The sequence below is a fragment of the Ceratotherium simum genome, chromosome 27 (assembly GCF_057802395.1).
Source record: "Ceratotherium simum simum isolate JZ-2026a chromosome 27, ASM5780239v1, whole genome shotgun sequence".
NCBI classification, from domain to species: Eukaryota; Metazoa; Chordata; class Mammalia; order Perissodactyla; family Rhinocerotidae; genus Ceratotherium; species Ceratotherium simum.
The window spans coordinates 9,638,997-9,658,794 of NC_141926.1; the positions used below are offsets into that span (position 1 = coordinate 9,638,997).

Sequence of the window (19,798 nt, forward strand, 5' to 3'; positions counted from 1 at the left end):
CCACACCACTCGTCTGTCAGTAGCCATGCTGTGGCAGCAGCTCACATAGAAGAACCAGAAGAATTTACAACTATACACAACTACATACTGGGGCTTTGGAGGGGAGAAAGGAAGGAGATAAAAAAGGGAGGAAGATTGACAACAGATGTTAGCTTAGGGCGAATCTTCCCCTGCAAAAAGAAAAAAACTTTAAAAAAATAAATAAATAAAACAAGTGTCTGTTGCGAAAAAAATGAATGAAACAAGGCAGAAAATGGAGGAGCAGCCGGTTGCTCTCTGAGCGTCTCTGTTTGGACACGGGGGCTCCCTCCACCCCACAGGGCAGCCCAGCCCCAGCAGATGGGTCCCTCTGCCCTCCCTTGGGGTAATGGGCGTGTTGCAGCCTGCTGGCGTTTTCACACCCCTGCCAGGCGGGAGGGGCACGTAGCCAGGTTGTGCTAATTAATCCTCTGTTTTATGCGCACACGTTTGATCCAGACCTCAGTATGCAAATGTGTTCCCAGCCAGAAGGCAATGCATTTTGCTGGTGCTGGCCCCCGGCGGGCGTCGTTTCTGAGAAGAGCAGTACTCCCCGGGGTAGCAGCGGCAGCAGCAGCGGCAGCCACAGGACCGGCACCCGCAGCAGTAATTCCACTCCGCCGCGTCAGTCAATTATTCATCCCACGCTGCGCGCTGGGCGCTGCGCTCTGCAGGGCCACCTGCGGGCCACTGAGGCCCCAGCGGGGCTCAAGACGGCTTCCGAGGAGGGAAAGGGGCGCCGCTGTGCCCAAACCACAGACCCATGAGCGGCCATGAGCTTGTGTGAAGCCGCCCGGGAGGGGTGAGTTCGGGGTTCCCTGGGGGCGTGGCCATCCCAGGGATGCTTCCAGCTCAGCCGGGGGGCTTCTTTTTACTCCCAGCCTTGGGGACACTTGAATGGGTTCAGGCTAGCCCCGGGTTCCCCAGGAAGTAGGTTGTGAGGTAAGAGGGGGGCTCCCTGGCTGCCTGTCACAGTGGGGTCAGCTGATCAGAGGGCAGAAACTAAGGGGTTCGTGTGTCTTTACGTTCACTGTGATGTGAACAAGGTCTGGAAACTCTGATGTGCGAGGCTTGTTCTCCCAAGGGAGTGAAGTCAGAATTTTCCAGGCAGAGGGAGGGAGTGTGTGAGGTTTATTAAAATGTCTTAGAAAGTCTACAGCTAACTCGCAAATGGTTCACGCGCACACACACATCCACAGAGAGAGAAAGAGAGAGGATCGCAAAAGAGATGTACATCCTAAGAAAAAAAAAATGTAGTTCAGTCAGTGGATACCAAGATAACCATCACAACGACACTATTAGAAAGAAACCAAAGGGCGCAGGTGGTCGGGTGCGGGCACTCCGCTGCGGCGGCCCGGGGCTCACTGGTTCAGATCCCGGGCGTGGACGGATGCACGGCGCCCCATATAAAGTAGAGGAAGATGGGCACGGATGTTAGCCCAGGGCCAATCTTCCTCAGCAAAAAAAGAGGAGGATTGGCATTGGATGTTAGTGCAGGGCTGGTCCTCCTCACAAAAAAAAAGAGAAAGAAACCAAAGAAAGACATAGACTTGTGCCCTGGACCAGTGGCCCCTGTGGTCCATTCTACTGGGGATTTGGGCTGTCGTTTTTAGGTTTTATATAGAAGGCCTTTGTATTTTGTGTAAAGTTGTCATTGACTAAACTTTTTGCCATTTTAAACATTGGCTCTTAAAGAAGCTATATGGTGACAAAAATGCTTTCAAAGTAGAGAATAAGGGCAGTTTTTATTTCTCCACGTAAGCTAGCATGTTTCTTGTTCTTAGACAATTAGCTCTATAAAACTCACATTTTCCTTTTTGCTTTGGTTGCTGGGAAGCTCAGAGCTAAGTTTTTTTTTTCCTTGCAATTGTAGCAACTGCTTTTAGAATTAGGACTAGGATATGATTATTTTTCATTACTCGGCTCTTGTGCTTTCTCTCTCACACACACACACACACAAACAAACACACCTTTTCAATAGGTTTTTTGTACCTGTGACTTTTATTGCAAGTCCTTTCAAGTCGTCTTTAAGAATAATATGGTCAAGGTAAACGTGCAGAGCTTGATACATGGTGAACCCTCAACAAGTACCAGATTGATTAACTGACCTACCAGTAGGAAGGAGGTATCTTTCAAGGATGAAAAACTCTGTCTGAACTCTTGACTTCAATGTTCTCTACACCAATCTGTCTACTTCTAGTCGTCCCTCTCTCCCTAATTGGCACCACCATTTGCTTAAACCAGAAATCTAGGTCTCTGTTGGTTTCCCTTCTTTTCTCAACTCTAACATCCAACCCGTCGGCAAAGCCCGTCAATTCTATCCGCTTCTCTCCCGCTCCACGGTCGCTGTCCTGGTTTACGGAGTGTATGTCTCACTTGGACCACAGCAATAGCTTCCACTCCTGCCCACTTGCAACCAACTCGCCACAGGGGGATGTTGGAAAATCTGAGTCACATCGTGTCCATCCCCTGCTTAAAATGATTCGCTGCCCTCCCGTCCACTTAGAATAAGGGCAGAGCTGCTTATGGCCACCTACAAGGTCTGGCCTGATGTCCCCTCTCCAGGTGCATCTTGGGTCGTTCTTCTTCCACCCAACCTGGCCCACCTCCCGCGGTTTCTGTGCCTGGCGCTCCCCTCACCCAGCTCTCCCTTCCTCTAGGACTTCACCTCAAGTCGCTTCCTCAGAGACACCCTCCTGAAACACCCACCCACCCCGTTCATGGCAGAAAGGGACAGGGTCTCAGAGTGCTGTCTAATGTCCAACATCAGAGGGAGAGATAAATGCCACCATTCAATAGTGCCCCATTCACTTCCTTTCCAGAACACATCAATTTGTAATTAGTATATGTATAGTACATGTATATGTATATGTTTAGTACATGTATATGTATAGACACACACATACATATTTGTTCTTTTGCTTGTTTCATTGCTTGTATCTCCCACTGGACCTTGGACACCATGAATGCAAGAACTTTGTCTGATTTATTCACAAGTGTACCTTCTCATCTGGCACCGTGCAGGGCACATAGTAGGAGCTCAATAAATGCTCTCGAATGAAGGAATAAATGATTCAAAGCTCATTCTCGGCATTCCTTACGTTGATGTGAGTAGCCACAGAGACTCTCCAGCCAGCGTTTTGGAGTGGGGTCCACGTAAGATGTCTGGCTCCGAATTCACAGTTAGAAGTCCGGGGGCAGATATGCCATAAGCATACATTAATGAGGTTTGTGTAACTAAACGTGAGATTTACCTTGGAGTTTTCTGGCTGCCAAAGCCAAAATGAAAACCAAAAAAGTTTAAAAATCATCTTCAGGAAATGTGAGCTTTCCTCGCGCTAGATTTATAAAAATAATTTGTCCCATGGATCCTTAGACAAATAACATGAAATAAAATAAGGAGCAGCTTCTTTAACAGTTTCATAAATGATTCAGGAACATTCTCCATTGAGCTGCTTCTGTAATACAGAAGGTCACCGCCAAGGACACAACGTTAAAATGTAACGCAGGGAAGTCATTTTTAAGTGAGTCCAGTCTAGGGAGGTTGACTTCTGCATCTAACCTGATACAAGGAGAGAACCAGCATGATCTGAGGACGGGTGGACCGCCTGGCCCTGACTCTCGTCCTCAATCCCCCACTGTCTCTGCTGGCCCCCCGACAGGTCCTCAGGAGCAGGCAGGTCCCAGCTGGGGCTGGACCCTGGGGCAGAAATAGAGCAAATGCAAGGCTGGCGCCAGGGATGAAGCTGAGAGAGCCTGAGCTGTGGGCTCCCTGAGACGGACAGCCCCCATCTGACAACCTGTGCACAGAGCTGGCCATAACTGAACTTGCAAGTTCTGCCGAGATTTTCTGATAAATATTTTTTCTCTTTGCTAAAGTGCAGAACCTAAGCTCAGAACAGCACAGCTGTGCTGCCTTCCTCCCTCCCCTGGAAAACATTTAGGGAAGGTATAAGAGTGAGAGTGGGTTCCTGTTCTCCATGAGGAGGGAGGACCTCATTCTGGCCCTCTTAGTGCTGGCCTGCATCGGCCGCCAGGCAGGCCACTGGGGTGAGTTGGCTGCAAAGTGTGCCCCTTGCAACCTGCTTCGTTAGTATGTCCATTCAAACTTTGGAAAGTATCTGCCAAAAAACAAAATGCATGCTCTTTCCGATAATAATTTTCAATTATATATTATATATGACATCATAGAAATTTTTGGCAATAGAGAAAAAAATTCCCCAGGATCCCACCGCTCTGGAAAATCAACTAAGGGTTGTTGTGAACTCCCTTTTCTGTCAGTGCACCTGTTTATTCCTTCTAGAATAAAACTTATATTTATATTTAGATGTATATATAAACAGATCTATATTTGTATTCCTTTATAGTCTAATTTTTTTCATATTTATAATCATAATTTGTATACAATTTTGTACAGCAGTTTTTCTCACTTAATTTTGAATCATATGCTTTTTTCCATTACTGAGTAGTCTTTACAAAGTCATTTTTTAAAACAGGTAAGTGATTTTCCAGTGAATAGATCTACTGCAATTTAATTAACCACCGCCCAATTTTGGGACGAAATCTTTTGTTTACCTCTCCTTTTCATCCTACATAAATCACACTTCTGGGGCTGTAATTATACAGTAAGATCGTGGCTTGCTGCTTCCTTTCCTGGCTTGCGATGGTTCAGTTGTGCCGTCACCGGCGTGGAAGGTGGTTGGTTGCCTTTTTTCTTGTTGTGGCTGCGAAACATGCAGCCGGCTCATCTAAAGTTGTGTCATGTTATTGAAATGTAAGTGTTGGGAGAGAGGCGAGGCCACGGCCATAGCATGAACAAACCCAAGCTGGGTGGCACTGTGAAAACGGGACACCAAGGCTGGCAGTGGCGGCTTGCTCCTGGTGGAGGACATTGGGCAGATGTGGCCCGGCCTGTGCTTGACCAGGAAGGAGTCTGTGTGTCGTCTTGGTGGGACAGCGCCGTGGTGATTCTGTCCCCCCAGCCACTCGCTAATGCATTTGCTCCTAAAGCACAATGTGTATTCAGATGGAAGTGACCTGAAGGTCTCTGGGCATCAGCCATGCTGGAAGCTGCAGTCCTGTGAGTTGTCCGGAAGCCATGTGTTTTTATCATCCTGTACTTGTCAGAGAACTTTGAAGTTCATGAGCTTGCTCCGGCTCCCCCGGGGCTGTCCTGTGCTTCTATCTTAACTCTTTTCGCAGTCGACCTTGTGTTGTATTCATATGCCACCCCTACACCTCCCCTGGGACTCCAGGATTCCTAAAAAGCAGGGATTATGTCTTTAAAAGGATTAACTTCCATTAGTATAACTCCCATTAATATAATATAAAAGTATTCATTTCCATTAATAGAATGAAAAATTTTTAAAGAGAAACACTTCACCCAGTAAACTGAACTACTGCTATTTTTCTGTGTTCGGCTGCATGCAGGTCAGGTCTTACCAATTTATTACCGTAGTATTGTTGCTGCCCTGTGTTCTGTCTGCTCTTTGTCTCTGGGTTCATCTGACCACCAGTATTTTCCCATGTTGGTACAAGGTCCATGCAACCATCCTTTTGAAAGGCTCTGTGATAGCCCAGAGACGGATGGGCCTTACCTAACTCCTCCCTGTGCTGGGCACAGATGCTGAGTCCACGATTGTAAGCTGTGGGCATCTTCACATACGTGCCCGGTCTCAACAGTCTGGTACCGAAGAGGTGAACTGCGCTGAAGGTCACTCCCAACCACATAGCAACAGAGCAGACCCCTCCCCATGCTCAATGTCTCTGTCCCTGTCTGTCCAGCGGGACTCTGGTGCCCCAAGTTCCTCCTTCCCACACTTGCTGAGGGAAAGTGAGCCCAGATGTGCGGTCCCACCTGAGCTGAGCCCCGCTCGATCACCGACCAGCTCTCTGGATATGGTTTCCGTACAGTTAGCGTCTACGCTCTGGAATTTCAGACCATGCTGAATTTACTTGTTTTATGGCTCGGAATTTCAGGAGCAGCACCACAGATGTTAAACGTGTGAGTCTCTTGGTGCTAGTAAAATAAACCTTAATCAAACAGGGGCGTCGTGACTCCAAGAGTTAGATAGCCCTTAATACATTGTGTCAATCACCAACACAGATGTTGCAAGTTGAGTCATTTGGTACCATAGTAACTTTATATGGTCAGAGAGCCAGCTGTAGATATTTAAGGAGGAAAAAACCCTTTTTATTTCTAGACAAATATATTTCTGACCATAACTTAAATATTTTCTTTAGTCAAAATACTGATTGCTCTTTCTCACTGTATTCTCCAGAGAAGCTCTCACTGTCCTATTGTTTTTCAACTCTACCAAACTAGCTTTCGAATTAGAGATCCTGCAAGACTTCGATTAGAATGTCACTTTCGAAATAAATTTGAAGCATGTTTTTTAAGGCTAGCATTCTATCCTCACAGATAAAAGTCCCCCCTCCCTTGTTGACAAGTAATAGTATTTCCTGAGGGCTTGGGGAATCCCCCGTGCCAGGATGGGGACCTGAGGTTGGCTTATGTCAAAGTCACATGGTGGCTTCTGGACAGAATTTAACTCGCTTGACTCTAGACCCAATTACTAGTATGTGACACTCAAGCATTGTCATAATAGTGTCCCATTTGCAGAGAAAATGGCTTTTGTGGTTGGGCAAATGAATTTTTTTGAAAAAAAAGCATTTTACTGTAGTTTTCATAGTTGCCTGGAAAACTTAAAGGCAACACTGACTTTGCCATGAATTATTTTACATACTTCTTCCTGTGCCCATAAACAAAGGGCCATGAGAAGCCCGCGTGTCCTCATTTTAAAGAAGGGAATCAGACTAGCTGAACTCCAGGTTTTATGGATCAGTAATTCCATTTCTCCCAAATTCACTTGACTTTGAAATACCAAACCAGACATAGACGGACACAGTGTAATATCCTTAAGTGCGATGTGTTATAATGAAAAGTAAATATTATTGATTAAATTTAAAAAAATATATATTCTAATTACATAGGTAGGACAGAATACATTCCCCTTAATTAAAAAAAATAAACATTACAGAAAAAACTAAAGTCCACTCTGGCCCCGACCCTCAATCCTAACACCCTCCTGCCCTCCTAGAGACTATTATTGGTTTGGGGTATATATATATATATATATATATATATATATATATATATATATATGTATCCCTGAAGGTTATATAGCGTTGTTTTTTTAAAATGTAATTTGTTTCACATCTTGTTTTTTCAGTCAACAGTGTATCTTGTAGATCTTTCCGTGTTCCTTTATATAGAGGTAGCCCCTATTTCTTTATTTGCGCTGTTGGAAGATTTGCTTCTGCTCTCTAGCCTCCCCTCCTCCAGGCCATCCTCCTTGACCCCACGAGGTGCATCTAAAACAGAACTTCCTCCTGCTGTTTGAAAGATTGCTCCTTTTCTATCTGTTCATTTTTCAGAGCCCCATCAGCCATCAGCCATGCTGGGGGGTTCTCTCCGCCCCTCTACCTCTGTCAGAATTCATCACTATCTCCGCTATCTCTGTAACCTACACTTGAATCTGTTATTGCTTAGATTTCACCTAATTATGTTTTTATTATTACATGAACTTCCCTTAATTTTAAACATAATTAACCTAACCCCAAGCTAATAAATATTTGTTTCTATGGCTGTATGTTCTACCAGACTACCTCTGTGAAGACATGGACCACATTTATGTTGATGGATCCACCCTGCACCCATGCACAATGTCTGGCTCCTAGTAGGTGCTCAGTTAAGGTTGGGTGGCCTGCCCAAGGTAGGGCATGGAAACTTGTCTGAGGAAACTTCTGCCTCAACATGAGAGCAGACAGAAGGCGGAGTTGCTGTAGACCAGCCTGTGGCCAGGATTGCTGTGCAGAGGGGACCGTCCCCTCGCACACATCCATTAGGAAGACTCGAGGCTGCTTCTGCATTTGCAGGGCACAGTCTGTGGCTGAAATGGAATTTGCAAACCAGCTTCCCACAGTGCTTCTGTTCTCGTTAAAAATAAACCCAGCTCTATCTAGGAGGGTTTGTTTTTTTAAAATAAAGAAAATATTCCACATCCCTCCCAAACCTGCCTTTGAGCTAAAACCTGGTGCAAAGACTTAATCTTTAACTGAAACGCAGGGTGAAGCACAAACTGATACTGGAAATGCTAACCTTTTTAATCGTCCTATCAAAACCCGCCTCCCTGGGAGTTGTCCACTCGGGTATCTATTTTGCCAGGTCCATGGAGGGGAACAGAGCTAGCAGGCCTGCTCTGACATTAACATAATATAAAAACTATCCAGCAGTATTTTGCTCTTCATGAAACATTTCTTTAACTACATTTATTTCATACGTCAGATAATGCTAATTTTTTGGACTAACAAATAAAAATAAGGGATAAGGAAAAATATTATGGAAAAATTTCCATAGTGGTTCATTCCTCAGAACTTCACACAAGTTGCCAAGGAAGACTGTGATTAAAAGGGCTCATATATGGGATAAGGGTTTGAATTTTTTGCTGCAGGGGAGGTGGGAATGAGATGAAGAAACAAAGCAAGCCGTGTGTTCTGTGTTAGAAACCGCCATTAGCTATAACTACAGGCCAGGGAAAGTTTTTTTTGATTTCAGAAAACCCTTTGTATGAAAAGATACATCCTTTCAAATATGATTAATATGTCTTGCCTGTAGCTTTCTGCTCAAATTATTTGTAATTCTAGTGAGGAAGAAGCATTTCTTTCTAGCCAAAACAGCCGTCTGGATGAATACAAATGAGTTTATAAAAGGCTTGAGTTACTAACAGGGTAAATTCACGGGCAGGTCACCTTCTTCATTTGAGTTCTGTTGCTGAATGCTGTTCCCCACAGCCTGGCTTCGATCTCCTTGGGCTCGGTGGATAGAGGGCCAAAGCAAGGTTGCAGCTCACTCTGCAGCAGATTCTTTGTGTGTAGACACGGGGAAGAGGAGGAGGGAGGAAGCTGTTTCCAGAATGTTCTGCAGCTTCCAGAACCTTCTGCTGCCTCCAACATGCAGATTATTTCACTGAACAAAATCGATTTGCCAGCCAACCTGGGGCCCAGGGTGAATCACTAGTCTCCAGGACAGGAACGGATGCTCCCTGCATGGATGGACGGCTCTAGGGACCACATTCTTCAGGATCCACTGATGGAGAAAGAATCCCAGCCCAGCTCCTTAGCTCTGCCCTCCAGTGAGAACCAGGCAGGAAGAGACCTGCAGCCCAGTGGAAAGATTAGAAACTGGGAAGTAACTGAGTTGTCTTCTTTCTGAGAAGGGAACGGTTGGAATGTTCCAGAAAGAAGAGTTGCCTAGCATTTGGCTTCCCCAATGCACAGAAGTTTAAATCTTGAAATCAGATTTGTGGGTTCAAGTCTCTCTCGGGCTGTGGCCTGGGCAGGTTGCTTTTCCTTTCCAGCCTCACTTGCATTCACTGGAAAAGGATGATTATAAGAGCAGCTGCCCCAGAGGACAAGGCGAAAATTAAATGACTTAAGTGGGGAATACTCTTACCACACTGCCTGGCACATGTTAAGGGTTGAAGAAATGTTAGTTTTAATTGTGCGTACTTTATTAATAAGGTTATCACTACTACTTACTTATCTTTAACAATAATTAAAGGGAGTGATAGCTAAAAAATTTACCTCCAAGGGTGAGATCAGAGAAGTTGAAAACCAAGGGTGCTCTTAGAGTATTGAGAACATTGTGTCAAACATTGAAGAGTAATAACTAATATTTTAAAAAGTAAAAATTTTTAAATGACTTTGAATAAGAATTAAGTGAGTTGGAGTCAGTCCAGATGGTAAAATTGGACTTTTTTCCACTAATTTTTGCCACCTTAGCTCTGCGTCAGACTAGTGTCTAGAAAAGGGACATCTCGGTGATGTGACCAAAACCAGGGTGTCTGAGGACCCGTTCTGAAACCTGAGCTTAATTTTTCCCCCTAAGTAACAAAAAAAAAATAAGCAATAAGAAAAAAAGGAAATTGGGAAGTTACATTTAGATGTCCTGGTGAATACCTTAACAGAGATGTTCCTGCCAACCGTGTTCCTGCCGAACACGGTGAACTACTGTTTCTCCTATTTTCTCCCTCGGGAGTTAAGAAATTATTGCATGATAAGTCATTTATCTTTAGTGCAGGTACAACAAGGATATAACCACATATTACCCAAAATAAGGGATTCACGTCACGTTATTTTCCATCAGTGAGTAATAGACAGGAAATGGAAAATGTCACCACGAGGCTGGCTGGCCATCTGGTCAAAGCTGCTCCATGAATACAGCAGCTGATCTACGTGGAAATATTAAAGCAACAAAGTCTGAATCTGTTTTGCTTCTCCAGGGAACTTCAGTTCATGCATGGAAGGAAGGCAATAAAGTCCAATTATTCTGGATGGGGCTGCACAAGGCATATGAAAATTATCTCATGGAGGGTAACTCGAAAGCTAAGTATTTTTTAAAACAGCCATCCGTCACTCCGAGTAACAAAATCAAACAAACTGATCAATCTCTGAGGAACTACCCATTAATCAAAAGATGGTGGTGAGATGTTGGCAATTTTTCATTATTCCACGTGTAATATTTTAAATCTGACATGCTGACAGGGTGGTCTGAATATATGAAATTATCACGTCCAAAAGGAAGGACAGGGAAGCCTCACAGTGCTGGACCATTGTGTATCATCCGTTCATCGTGGATCCCCAAGATGGATATCCAAGAAAGTGCTTGCTTGCTTCTTATTTGGGGCACATGGTACCTGTAGTTGAAAATGACATTAACAAGAGGCTCTTACTGCAGAGCATGACTGAAACGTTGGAGAAACCCAGTGCTTTTCCAGCGGTCACAGAGCCAAGCTTTTGCCATCCAAGTCCTACATGTCAGGAGGTCGGCGTATTGGCCCCACCTGTCTCTGCTCATGAGCTTTCTTATACCAGGCAAGAGTGGCTGACTTCAGTAGTGAGATGGATGGTGCTACTCAGTAGGCGATGGTCAGGCCCCGAGGAAAGATTAGTTATAATTAGACTGGAGTGAAATTTGTCTCAGGAATAATTGCCTGGGCCAACCTCGCAAGTGTGAAGTGCTGGTAGTTGCCTGGCAGGACTGAAAGTTTATTTGAATGAACACACTTTGAAAACATAATAATCGAGTTATTCACCTGTTTGTATTTTCTCCACCTCAGTGAAAAAACATCCCAACAGGTCCTGCTAGGCTTTCAGATCTCTGAGTATTTCCTGGGACCCCATTGTGCCAAGAGGAATGAGCTGTGGTCAAAAGGGAACTTAGATCGAGGAGCTGGCATGCTGAGGTCTGGACCTAGTTCTAGATGCTGTATAGCATTGGTCGAGTCAGTTCATCTCTCTGGGGCTCAGCTTCAATGTCTGTAAGCTGAGAATGTCAAACACTAGATCGGGGTCAGCAAACCATGAACCAGACCCGACCCTCTGCCTGTTTCTATAAGTAAAGTTTTATTGGAACACAGCCTTACCATTCATTTCCGTATTGTCATGCCTGCTTTCGCACTACAATGGCAGAGTTGAGCACTTGCAACAAACCTAAAATATTTACTGTCTGGCCCATTGCAGGAAAAATTTGTCGACCTCTGGACTAGACAATCCCCATACAGGTTCCTTCCAACTCTGAAATCTATGCTTCTAGGAAGAAGGAAAGAATATGAGGCCTTTGGGTACCTGAGTGGAAGGGACAGCACTGAGGTGGAGAATAGGTCAAAAAGAGGGGGCTGGACGGGGCAAAATATATGCACCTGTTTCCCATGGTGTTGCTTCCCTCTGGCCCGGGGGCTGTGCTTTGGGGGCCCACAATAGCAGTGTGGTGGGACGAGAGAGGGGCCCGGCTCAGGTTTTAAAGCGCCATAACCCTTTAGCAGCACACAATTCCCAATAAGAAATCGATGACACCAGTGGCTCGTCGGCACCATTCTGAAAGCCTCACCTTCCACATGCAGGACAGTTGTGTAGCTGGTAGGTCAGACCTTGTCTGCGGTGCTTCATCGGGCCGCGCCTGACGCCGCCCAGAGGGCATCTGCTCTCCGTCTGCCTTGCTCCGTGCAGCCCACATGTGGCTGCCAGACCTGTCCCCGCCCTTCCCAGCCTGTCACTCGCCGCTCAGGAAGTCACCATTCAAAGCCTCTGCCGAGTTTCCAAAAGTCCCCCTCCGTCTGGCATCCCTGATCCCTCTAGTTCATGCCGGCTCCTCTGTCCTCACCTGCTTTCCCAGCCTTGGCCTGGGGGTTCCTCGCCCCCTAATCTCCCCCTCCTTGACCACTGTGCTGCTCCCTGGCCCTGGGACCTTGTCTTTCTCCCCACCATTATCTTGGACCTCTTCATCCCTCGAGACTCAGCTCGCTGTTCACCTCCTCCATGAAGCCCACTGGCCTCTCCTGCCTCGGAACTCCTCCAGCATATTTCAGCAGACAGACATCTACTCATTCTATGCACTTCAGTTCTGGCTCCACGCCACACATCCACACGTCTTTGACCTCAGGGTCCCCGTCTCATATTTCCCTGGAGGTCACAGGATTGGGCCTTGATTAGGGAGTCAGTGCTTAACTGATTATCGAGTGGTTTGGCCAGCTCTGCTGAGGAGGGCCATAGCGTTCATTCTCCGTGGGAGATAATTGGCTGGCATATTTCACAGAGCACCTGCGTGTGGGTGGAAGGTCTGCTCAGCTGTATAAAGGTCCACAGAGCAGCTTCCATGGGCAGCAGGAGATGGAGAAGGCTCTCGAAGGGCCATGAGTCAAGGTGTCCCAGCAGACAAGGGAGGGCCACAGTAGAAGCACCTTGCATCTCTGCATTGCATCCCCACATGCACCAGAATGATCTGAGAAAAGATGTGCACCCCTGGACCCTCACTCACCCGGGTCACAGTCCCAGTGCCACCGTGTGTCACGCCTGGTGCAGTGGATGGGGCAGGACATCTCCACCCGGGCCCTGTTTCTGGTCCTAACAAGTGCCTACTGGTCCTGCTGGGAGGTGACTGGTGGCTGTGTCTGAATGCAACATTTGAATACCAAGTGGCTGCCTTCACCCTAGTGGGCCCTGGTCCAGCGGGTTCTGATATATAATCCTGTCTCTCGCATGGCACCCACGCTGACATGCCCCTGGTTTCTGGGCCTCCACCAAGGTCATATGGAGCTGAGGCCGTCTGCCTTGCTTGAAGAGAGGGGAACCTAGTTTCTCCCTGTGACTGACTCTCCCATTTCCCCCATGCGGGTTAAAATTCAAGGCAGACAAACACCGCCAGCAGCTTGCACTGTTGCAGAGGATGGATCTACAAGAGGGTTCCTTGTGCTCGTAGAGGGCGTTCAGGCCCTGGTATTGAAGTCACATGTCTCCCCATTCTGCCACGTCACTGCTCCACTGTCCTGGGCACTGGAGACAGGGTCCTCGCTGCTCATGACGTGGTCACCGAGACAGCCGTACTCCCTGTCTGTAGGGCGCCCACCAGATGACTGCAACAGAATGGGAAAAAGTCATCTTGTAGTAAAAGCTACACTCCTTTCCAACTTACCTTGAGCACAAAAGGCCAGAGTTTGGGAAAGAGAGAAATGTCAATACTTTCCCTCAAATTTGAAATTGTGGTTTGTAATTTATGTGTTGAACTCCAGGGACAGAAGCATCTTCTTGCACCGTTCTTGGGTTACCCTCCCCCGCGCATCTGTATCCTGTTCTCTGGAAGGGACCATATATCACGGCGTCCTCCAGATGCTGTCACATGGAGTGTGTGAAAAGGAGGGCAGCGGGGACGGGAGTTCTGGGCTCTGTTCTTCTGGTCTTCGCCGGCCTTGGGGCTGGAATCTTTGCAACACCCCCGGCCCATCCTGGGGAGCTCCCTGTGTCTCCCCAAGTTAATAAGTGAGGACAAGGAAAGACATGTGTGCCAAGTCAGGATACACGATTTGGGTTTCAGCCACTTCTCTGGGGTTCTGATCTGCTTTATTTCAAGACAGCCTCCAAGCCCACCAGGGTAATGACCTGTCTTCTTACATAAAGTGGGGTCTGGAATTGGGGAAAGAAAGGCCAGGTGGGCTGAGCGTGGGGTGTGGCTGCGTTGATTATATTGGACATGAAAAGAAGATGAATTTTATAATAAACGTAGGTGCCAGTGAGCCTGCTATTATCTCAGTTTGGAAATTAGCTTAATCCACAAAGAGGAGTGCAAACATTTTGCTTGGAGGTGTCTTTACTTTTAAAGTTAAGTTGTGAATAAACCTCATATGATAACTCGACAGGGATTTTTTAGGTGACGTTTTAACATTGGTAGAAAATTCTAAAGCCTAAGGGCGTCATATCGGTCTCTGGCCTTCGTGTCTGAAATGCTAAATATTCTCCAACACAATGTTTAGTTGGGAAATCACAATGCTGACGTTTCCCTTAAGAAGTAAGGGGTGAGGAACCGGGATGATAAGTGCATTCCTGAATCCTTACCCTGCTGCTCCCCCATCGTCCGGCCCTGGGGCCCCCAGCCCAGCACTATATCTGCATCAGGGACAACGGCGCCCCCTCCAGTCTGCATTCCCGCCCCCTACCCCCAGCAGTGACCACGAACTTTGGGTCTCACTCTGTTGATCCCAAGACATTGTCCCACACGTATGCTCCTCTGACGCATCTGTGCTCCTCTGATGCTCCTTCCTTGCATCTGCAAGGAATATGATTTCCTTGGCCAAGGAAATTCCAAGCCATCCACAGGACTCAATCTCAGGATTTTCTTGGAATGTTGTGAAAATCTGTGTTTCTGCCCTGGGAACATTCAGAAGTAGAGGTTTGTGTGGCTCTGGTTACAAGATGGTCTGTCTGAAGCTACATGTCTGTGCTAAACGGATATCCAGCAGGCCACCTCACTCTCCTCTCCTGTGTATCAGTGAGCAGGGAAAGGATGGAAAGCACCTCTAGAAAATTCTCCCACCCACCCCCTACCTTTGTTCTCTTTCCCCATCTCCGTTCTTCCCAAGAGGATTCCAGACGGGGCCATGCGATACCTCACGCTTCTCTGCTGGCCCCTTCCTCTTGGTAGCTCAGACGCTGCCAGGAGCCTGTTGGATGGCGGCGTGGTTTAAGAAGAAGCTGATCTTTACAAAACAGCCTCCACTTTCAGACATTTTGTGGACACAGCCAAGTTTTTAAATGTTTGATACTCAGTGCCTATCAAAAAAAAAGGGGGGGGGCGTTTTTCTTCCTTTCTGAAATGACAGCTTTTTGAGAAAGTCTGGCCTTCCCCCAAGCCACTGCCACTTCGGGCTGTCTGCTCTGCGCAGCTTGCAAATTGAAGTGAGCAGCCACTCAGGCTGCAGCGTCCAACCTTCTGCAACATCTCGCGAGAGTCGCTCTGCAGAGCAGGGAGTCTGCTCTGTGGGAGGGTTTGGAGGAGGGCAGTGTTTTAAGAGACATGCTGGCTCACTCCTGCCAAACATCTAATAAAAATAGACGACTTGTTTTCCTTTCTCTGCCCAGGTATCACGGGAGGGCCCCTGTAATGGCCCCTATGTGCACATGAATGGAGGCAGGGCGAGGCTTGACAGGCCTTGGAAAGAGATGTTTTACTTGGGGTCATTGTGGCTTCTGGTGGATTGTTGAGAGGTCTAGAGTCTGCATCTTTTGTGGGTTGAATTGTGTCTCCCCAAAACAGATGTTCAAGTTTTACCTTCTGATATCTCTGAATGTGACCTTATTTGGAAAAAAGGTCTTTGCAGACATCATCAAGTTAAGATGAGGTCATGCTGGAGCAGGGTGGGCCCTAATCCAATGACTGGAGTCCTTATGAGAAGAGGAAAATTTGGAAGCACAGACACACAGGGAGCAGACGGCCATGGGAAGACAGAGGCAGAGGTTGGAGTGATGTTTCTACAAGCCAAGGAGTGCCAAGGATTACGGACGACCACCAGAAGCTGGAAGAGGCCAGGAAGGATCCTCCCCTACAGCCTTTAGAGGGAGCATGGCCCTGCTGACACTTTGATTTCAGACTTCCAGCCTCCAGAACTGTGAGCAAATAAACTTCTGTTGTTTTAAGCCACCCAGTTTGTGGTAATGTGTTACGGCAGCCCTGGGAAACTACACACCGTCTCTGAAGTCTGCGGCTCTTGCATTTGAATCACACGTCCTTGTGCAACTCTGGGAACTCTCGTATAAGTGCCCAACTGAGTGGTTGGAAGGAAGGGAAAAGCCAATGGCATCAGCATCAGCAGCCTTCCTTCCCTGGTGGTGAGAAAGAAGACTTGACTGGACAAAAGGCTTTTGTTGCAATAAAGAGTGAGATTGGGAAATGAGAACGCAAGTAACGGGAGATTTCCACATGTTACTTTCTGTGCTAGTGTATGGTTTACATCTTTACAACGAGAACGTAATAATGCAATTACTTTGTGTGATTAAAAAGTAATGCAAAAAAGACTCTTGAAAAGAAAAAAAAAAATAGCTACATCCAGGTAAAAACGGGGTGTGTAACCAGTGTGGATATTATCTTCTTTTTAGCAGCTGAATTGGGTGAGGTCCTCATGGTGTAAAGATGATGCAGCTGAGAGAGAGAATCTGGACCCAGGGCTTGTCTCTGACCGGACTTGGGTGGGTAAGCAGAGAAGCTTATGGCTTTTACGAATACTGAGTGGGAGAGAAATAGCTCAGAAGGGAAAAGGAGAAGAAAAATAAAAATAGGTTTTGCTGGTGCCAAGGCTGTGTTTGTAGAGTTATGATCTCTTCCTACGAGAAGCTCCCCCGCAGTCCTGATCTGTGGCTCTGTGACGGGGGCTTCTCAGTGCTGGCCTGGTGCCATGTTAACTGTGGACCTCTCAGTCTCTTCTTGAAATTTTGGGTAAATTGGGACAGAGACGATATCTCGTCTCTGCATTGCTCCCTAACTGAATCTACCAAATGTGTCAGTGGTGTTCAATTAAACTCTATATTGTTGAATTGAAGTCAAAGGTGCAGAAGTGTGAGAGATTTTTTTATCATTTGAAAGATGAAATTTGCAATTTCGTCTCATTTTTTAAATTTTTAAAATTTTGAAATTTGAAAAGAGGTAAAATTTGTAAGGCATAGGACAAGGTAGACTGATAAACCACTTTCAGACAAGAAAATGAAAAATTTTGGTAATTGCGTTACTCAGAAACAGAACCCACAAGGAGTGAGAGTGTGTGTGTGTGTGTGTGTGTGTGTGTGTGTATGTATTATGCCTTCCTCCCCCAGCCCCTGGCAACCACTACTCTATTTTCTGTCTCTATGAATTCAACTATTCCCCCTCATATACATGGAATCATACAGTATTTGTTCTTTTGTGACTGGCTTATTTCACTTAGCATAATGTTTTCAAGGTTCATCCACATTGTTGTATGTATTAGAACTTCATTCCTCTTTAAGCCTGAATAATATTCCATTGTATGGATATACCACATTTTGTTTATCACTCATCCATTGATGAGCACTTGGGTTGTTTCCACCTTTTGGCTATTGTGAATACTGCTCCTGTGAACATGGGTGTACAAGGATCTGTTTGAGTCTCCCTTTCAGTTCTTTGGGATATATATCTAGGAGTGAAATTGCTAGATCTTATGGTAGTTCTATGCTTAATTTTTTGAGGTATCTTCATACTATTTTCCACAGTGGCTGTACCATTTTACATTCCCACCAGCAAAGCATAGGTTTCAATTTCTCCACATCTCCACAAATACTTGTTGTTTTCTGGTTTTATGTTTTTGTTTTTGCTTTTTATATAATATCCACCCTACTGGGTGTGAAGCAGAAAAATTTTTAATGAGATTTGAGTTGAGCATTTGCAGCCCCGAAGCACCTTCGTGTCAATTTAAGTTCTGCAGATCAGTGTGAATGCTGGGGCGGGGTTTTTACCCTCTCTGGGAGTGTGTGATTTAAGAGGAAGCCTTCCTTGACTTCGCCCCAAGAAGCGACAGGGTGATTGATTTCAAGCTGGAGATGAGACCAGGAAAGGAAACAGATATCTCCAGGCAAGGGCTGGTGTTCAGAGCCCATGTAGAAACCAGCCACCCCCTCCTTAGGATCAGATTAAATGAGAGGTCATCCCATTCCCCCTCCTCCTTCACCTCTCTCTCTGTCTCTCTCTCTGTCTCTCTCTCCTTCTCTCTTTGTCTTGCTCTCGCTCTCCCGAGCAACCACAATAAGTAAGACTTCATTTCCCTGTTCTCCCTTCAGGGGCCCAGCTCCAACACTGCAAGAGATTATCCTGGTTTAAAACATTTTGAATCAACAGCAGTTTGGGGTCACTGGAGTTTAATTCAGGTAGACTCCTCTACAAACCAATCAAAACCGTCATTGCTTCTGGGGAGAATCGTGGTGGGTCCTGGGAACACCTGCGGTGGGCTGTCTTCCAGCCTTCCTCGCCTCTCCCCCACCGCACAGCAGCTTTGAGCCACCTCCAGACGGCTTCTACCCCACTGCTGGCGGAGCTGCCCCAACCCCACACTCACTCCAGCTCTCAGGTGGCTGCTGTTCCCATTTTGCACTCCCCCTGGAGAGCTGTGGGTCTTTCTACTCCAAGGAAAGGAGACTTCCCCTCCAAATAGCCTTAGGCTGGGATGGCTCCTTTGATCTCCTAAGTGCAGCTCCTACCTTTGTTAGGAACTCGTATCAAACACCTGGGAGCCAGACTGAGGGGCCATTTGTCTGATCCCTTCCCACCTCACACTTGCAGCCCTGTTCAGCCTCTAGATGGCAGGGGAATGAGCGTCCCTATCTCAGGATGAGTTCTCTGCCTCCCCAAGACTCCCTCTCTCCTCCCAGCCACAAAGGGCTCATGACTCCTTCTCTATTCTGGAGTATGTTCTAGTGCCCAGGGGGCATGGCCCTGAGGACCAAAAGGTGCCCTCAGATGTGCCCACTGGGTTTGAGGCCTCAGACAGGGCTCCTGCTGACTGGTGTGTCAGTCAGGATGCATTAGGCCACAAGTAACATAATCCCACCTCAACACAAAGAAAAGTGTGTCCCCTCACTGCAGCAGAGGTCCTGAGGCAGGGCAGCTCCAGGGTAGGTTGATTCAGTGGCTCAATAATGTCTTCAAGGACTCAGGTTTTTCCATCTTTCTACTGGCATCCTCAGAGTTTGGCTTGGGCCCCAGGGTAGCTCCCTAAGGCACAAGATGGCTGCCGCACTGCCAGTAATCACATCCAGACATCGTGGTGTCCAGGAGGAAGAAGAGGTGCCTTACCTTCTTCATTCTTCTGTTTAAGAGCAAAGAAGCTTTACCCAGCAGCCCCCGGACATCCCCTTAAGTCTCATTGGCCCTGATTGTATCATATGATCAACCTCAAGGAATCACTGCAGAGGGATGGGACCACCATGATTTTATGGTTTTTTTTTCAGGTATCTCATGAGACACTTGTACCCATTCCTGAGCAAAACTGGGTTCTGAAGACAAGGAGAAAGGAGGAGAAGTTGCAGAGTGTGTGAGACCACCATACTTACCTTTGGGGTCAACCCTTGGTACCTATCATGTACTTGCTTTGTTGTTATATCTTTCACTTTTATCCTTTTTCACATAAGGAATATATAAATATTTTCTTGCTCTAAATAATTTATTCAATACAGAAGTACGTGGAGTGAAAATATGAACGGTGTCCTTCACTGCCCTCCCCAGTCTGACTTTCCTCCCTAGAAGGAAGCACTCTCTCTATCTTGGTGTGTCGTCTTCCTGTCCCCTCTATGCATTTGCATATATGCATATGTTCATACATGCATAAATGCTTTGCCGTCAGTTTTACATAGATGGCATCCTGTTCTGCTACTGGCGTTTTTCCACTTA

The 19,798-nt window shown here is 46.5% G+C and overlaps 1 long non-coding RNA gene across 1 annotated transcript; it reads left to right on the forward strand.

Annotated features, from left to right (window-relative positions):
- The first annotated feature begins 663 nt into the window (after positions 1 to 663).
- LOC147913401 (uncharacterized) lies at positions 664 to 19,570 on the forward strand. Its single transcript, XR_015548665.1, has 2 exons — positions 664 to 820; positions 19,360 to 19,570. It is a non-coding gene; the product is annotated as an uncharacterized LOC147913401 (long non-coding RNA).
- Positions 19,571 to 19,798: the final 228 nt, after the last annotated feature.